At 53.3% G+C, this 5,000-nt stretch overlaps 1 non-coding gene across 1 annotated transcript in view; it reads left to right on the forward strand.

Moving 5' to 3' along the window:
- The first annotated feature begins 3,882 nt into the window (after positions 1–3,882).
- Positions 3,883–5,000, forward strand: part of LOC126333632 (small subunit ribosomal RNA) — a 1,888-nt gene continuing 770 nt past the window's right edge. The window contains exon 1 of the ribosomal RNA XR_007564292.1: positions 3,883–5,000. This exon is cut by the window's right edge and continues 770 nt beyond it. This is a non-coding gene — a ribosomal RNA (small subunit ribosomal RNA).

Raw genomic sequence — 5,000 nt, forward strand, 5'->3', positions numbered from 1 at the left:
ACACACGCGAGACAGATGACGGTGACCGCTGCCTGCGGTGGCAACGCTGGGCAGAGTCGATACTCGCCGCTGTGGTGGAAGGTAAACATTATGCGGTACATCAGTACTTTCCTAATAGTTCGGTTCGTCTCACGGCACTGCTTAGTAAATGATGCAAGGCCACATATAGATGATTTATGCGAATGTCCCTATACGTGCTGTAAGACTGGGCACACAACGTGAATCGCACGTCAGCCACACACTCGAACATGCACCACTCTCGGCCTGCAACGGAGACACACAATACGTAAACATCTGGAATGCGACAATGTCGAGTGCATCCTCTCTGCCACATTGCACCGTCGACACTATGATAACCAGAGCAGTAGGTCCACCTATAAAAGCACAATACCCCACTCCTCCGACAACTACCATTGCTCAGATAAACCAACACCACCAACACACATCCTACACAGAGGGGCACCAAATATCACCCCCCCGCCCTCGTGTTATACCACATGAAAAATTGCAGAAGTGAGAGACACAGACCCGCCAGCCTCTTGCTACAAGCATCGAACCGACGTGACATATCTGACGGTGACTCAGGCATCCGCGTACTGCCACAACTATCCACCCCCCCCCCCCCCACTCTCTCTCTGCCCCCTTCCCACACAATACCGAATTTAACCAACTTTATCGCTTAACCTAACTGTGGCTGTACCAGATTATCGCTTAACCTAACTGTGGCTGTACCAGATTATCGCTTAACCTAACTGTGGCTGTACCAGATTATCGCTTAACCTAACTGTGGCTGTACCAGATTATCGCTTAACCTAACTGTGGCTGTACCAGATTATCGCTTAACCTAACTGTGGCTGTACCAGATTATCGCTTAACCTAACTGTGGCTGTACCAGATTATCGCTTAACCTAACTGTGGCTGTACCAGATTATCGCTTAACCTAACTGTGGCTGTACCAGATTATCGCTTAACCTAACTGTGGCTGTACCAGATTATCGTACACTAGATCGCGTGTTTCCCTTAACGTAACCCACGTTGTCCCTTAACGTAACCCACGTTGTCCCTTAACGTAACCCACGTTGTCCCTTAACGTAACCCACGTTGTCCCTTAACCTAACCCACGTTGTCCCTTAACCTAACCCACGTTGTCCCTTAACCTAACCCACGTTGTCCCTTAACCTAACCCACGTTGTCCCTTAACCTAACCCACGTTGTCCCCTTAACCTAACCCACGTTGTCCCTTAACCTAACCCACGTTGTCCCTTAACCTAACCCACGTTGTCCCTTAACCCTAACCCACGTTGTCCCTTAACCTAACCCACGTTGTCCCTTAACCTAACCCACGTTGTCCCTTAACCTAACCCACGTTGTCCCTTAACCTAACCCACGTTGTCCCTTAACCTAAACCCACGTTGTCCCTTAACCTAACCCACGTTGTCCCTTAACCTAACCCACGTTGTCCCTTAACCTAACCCACGTTGTCCCTTAACGTAACCCACGTTGTCCCTTAACGTAACCCACGTTGTCCCTTAACGTAACCCACGTTGTCCCTTAACGTAACCCACGTTGTCCCTTAACGTAACCCACGTTGTCCCCTTAACCTAACCCACGTTGTCCCTTAACCTAACCCACGTTGTCCCTTAACCTAACCCACGTTGTCCCTTAACCTAACCCACGTTGTCCCTTAACCTAACCCACGTTGTCCCTTAACCTAACCCACGTTGTCCCTTAACCTAACCCACGTTGTCCCTTAACCTAACCCACGTTGTCCCTTAACCTAACCCACGTTGTCCCTTAACCTAACCCACGTTGTCCCTTAACCTAACCCACGTTGTCCCTTAACCTAACCCACGTTGTCCCTTAACCTAACCCACGTTGTCCCTTAACCTAACCCACGTTGTCCCTTAACCTAACCCACGTTGTCCCTTAACCTAACCCACGTTGTCCCTTAACCTAACCCACGTTGTCCCTTAACCTAACCCACGTTGTCCCTTAACCTAACCCACGTTGTCCCTTAACCTAACCCACGTTGTCCCTTAACCTAACCCACGTTGTCCCTTTGCCTAACATAGTTCACTGCTCGGAATCTCTGGTGTCGTTGTTATCCTCATGTAGATGTCTTGCGAGTGTTGCTTACTTTCCACATATTCCCGCTATCCACTGTCAATTGTACTGCAATAGGACTATATCGCCCCCCCCCCCCCCCCTCTGCCCCTCTCTTTGTGTCTCCGTCCTCTCAAGCTGGTCGGTCTGGCGTTTGAGTGTTAAATGAGCCTCGCAGCTGTTCAGTTGCGTTCAGATGTCGACGCCCTCAGTGTACGTCGTGGTATGGTCTGTGTCCATTGTCCGCTGATGTCGTACGCGTAACCCACACGCTGTACCGATCATCGGTAGTTTACGTACAGAGTGAAGTAGTGTGATACGTGTGACCGTACGCTGGCTGTGCCCAACGGTGTCGAATCTCAATTTCCATATGTTGTGCTCGATGCTACTTGTCTCGTCTCCCAATAACAGCTAGGTTGCACTGTGGTACGCCGTAGAGGCGTGTGGGAGGAACGTACGAACGCATTGTATGTCACCCTGGGTCGCTGGGGGTGGTGGTGCGGTGAGTCAGGTCAGGTCAGCGTGAGCCGTGTGATGTAGTGGACGCGTGTATTCCGACTTTGTCGTATTGCCTCACACAAAGTGCTACCCTGGTGGACCCCCCGCGTTCCATATCTGGGACATGCCGCAGATGCCGGTTGACAGTGGATCGCGGAAGGGACATCGCATACGTGCGCGGGCCACCTTCCACGTGTTCTCTTCTGCACATGTCGCAGTGTGTATGTGGTCTGATGTAGCGTGTCGTGACACATGACATCCTGGCATGCAAGAATTGTTGAATTCGCAAATGTAGGTGGACATCTACGTTTACTGCCCAAGATACGCAAATGAACTGGAAATCGTTGTTGAGCGGTTGTTCACGCTGGAGGTGAATCTGTGATGGCGACGATCGGTACAGCTATTAACCGGTTGTTTCAGCGGTACCCGCCACATCCACACACGTGACTAGGCCCATGTGGGTATGAAGCGATACGCGGCGGTGGCTTGGTGGGACTGTTCCCGGCCGGTGAAGGGGGGCCGCCCGGCGTGTTGGCCGCGCGCTGCGTGGGCGCACGCGCAACAGGCGGCTGGTGGGGGGCGCCGAGTGGCAGGAGCGCCAGCCGACGGGCTCGGCAGGCGGCGCAGCTACGCTGCGGCGCACCCTGCACGCGGCGCCTGGCGGCCAAAGTTGGTTCAGCCGAGCCCGGTGCGAAGCGCGGTGGACATCTGCAGTGTGCTGGTTCTGATTGAGGACTGTGTGCGTTGAGGATGCGCCGCCGCCTGGCACTCGGCGCCGCGACGCCGTCTGCTGCTCGGTCGCCCCAGCGGTTTCTCGCAGGTGGTTTGTATCGCAGTTGTGCGGACGTGTTGGCGCGTGCGCTGTGCTGGGAGAGTTAGCTTCTGCACCCAAGTGGGGCTTTGCCCTTGTGTGGCGCTGGCGTTGGAGCTGCCGGTCACCATAGGTGGCGCGTGTTGTCTTCCCGACCGGCAATGCCACGGACAGCACGCTCCCGGGCCTCTTGTCGGCAGCGGCAAGCTCAGTTGGGAGCAAGGGTGTTCGCACTACTAAACCGTCTACTTGCCTAACTCCGGGCGATTGCGCCTCTCTCGAAACCGACCAAGTACCTAGGACGGCGCTGCGCGCCGCCGGGACCTGAGAGGGTTTCGAGGTGTAATCGTGCAGGGGAGCTCGGCCTCCTCCTGTTTGCAGAATAATTGAGCGGAACGCTTGCGTGTTCGCGCGGGCCCCCGGGGACACACTCCCGGGCGGCCGGCTGCTCAGCTCTAGTTGACGCAGGCTCGCTGGTTGATCCTGCCAGTAGTCATATGCTTGTCTCAAAGATTAAGCCATGCATGTCTCAGTACAAGCCGCATTAAGGTGAAACCGCGAACATTAAATCAGTTATGGTTCCTTAGATCGTACCCACGTTACTTGGATAACTGTGGTAATTCTAGAGCTAATACATGCAAACAGAGTCCCGACCAGAGATGGAAGGGACGCTTTTATTAGATCAAAACCAATCGGATTGGCTTGTCTGGTCCGTTTGCCTTGGTGACTCTGAATAACTTTGGGCTGATCGCACGGTCCTCGTACCGGCGACGCATCTTTCAAATGTCTGCCTTATCAACTGTCGATGGTAGGTTCTGCGCCTACCATGGTTGTAACGGGTAACGGGGAATCAGGGTTCGATTCCGGAGAGGGAGCCTGAGAAACGGCTACCACATCCAAGGAAGGCAGCAGGCGCGCAAATTACCCACTCCCGGCACGGGGAGGTAGTGACGAAAAATAACGATACGGGACTCATCCGAGGCCCCGTAATCGGAATGAGTACACTTTAAATCCTTTAACGAGTATCTATTGGAGGGCAAGTCTGGTGCCAGCAGCCGCGGTAATTCCAGCTCCAATAGCGTATATTAAAGTTGTTGCGGTTAAAAAGCTCGTAGTTGGATTTGTGTCCCACGCTGTTGGTTCACCGCCCGTCGGTGTTTAACTGGCATGTATCGTGGGACGTCCTGCCGGTGGGGCGAGCCGAAGGGGTGCTTTCGCGTCCCGAGGCGGACCCCGTTTAAATCCTACCAGGGTGCTCTTTGTTGAGTGTCTCGGTGGGCCGGCACGTTTACTTTGAACAAATTAGAGTGCTTAAAGCAGGCAAGCCCGCCTGAATACTGTGTGCATGGAATAATGGAATAGGACCTCGGTTCTATTTTGTTGGTTTTCGGAACCCGAGGTAATGATTAATAGGGACAGGCGGGGGCATTCGTATTGCGACGTTAGAGGTGAAATTCTTGGATCGTCGCAAGACGAACAGAAGCGAAAGCATTTGCCAAGTATGTTTTCATTAATCAAGAACGAAAGTTAGAGGTTCGAAGGCGATCAGATACCGCCCTAGTTCTAACCATAAACGATGCCAGCCAGC

Source organism: Schistocerca gregaria, unplaced genomic scaffold, assembly GCF_023897955.1.
Source record: "Schistocerca gregaria isolate iqSchGreg1 unplaced genomic scaffold, iqSchGreg1.2 ptg001615l, whole genome shotgun sequence".
Classification (NCBI taxonomy): Eukaryota; Metazoa; Arthropoda; class Insecta; order Orthoptera; family Acrididae; genus Schistocerca; species Schistocerca gregaria.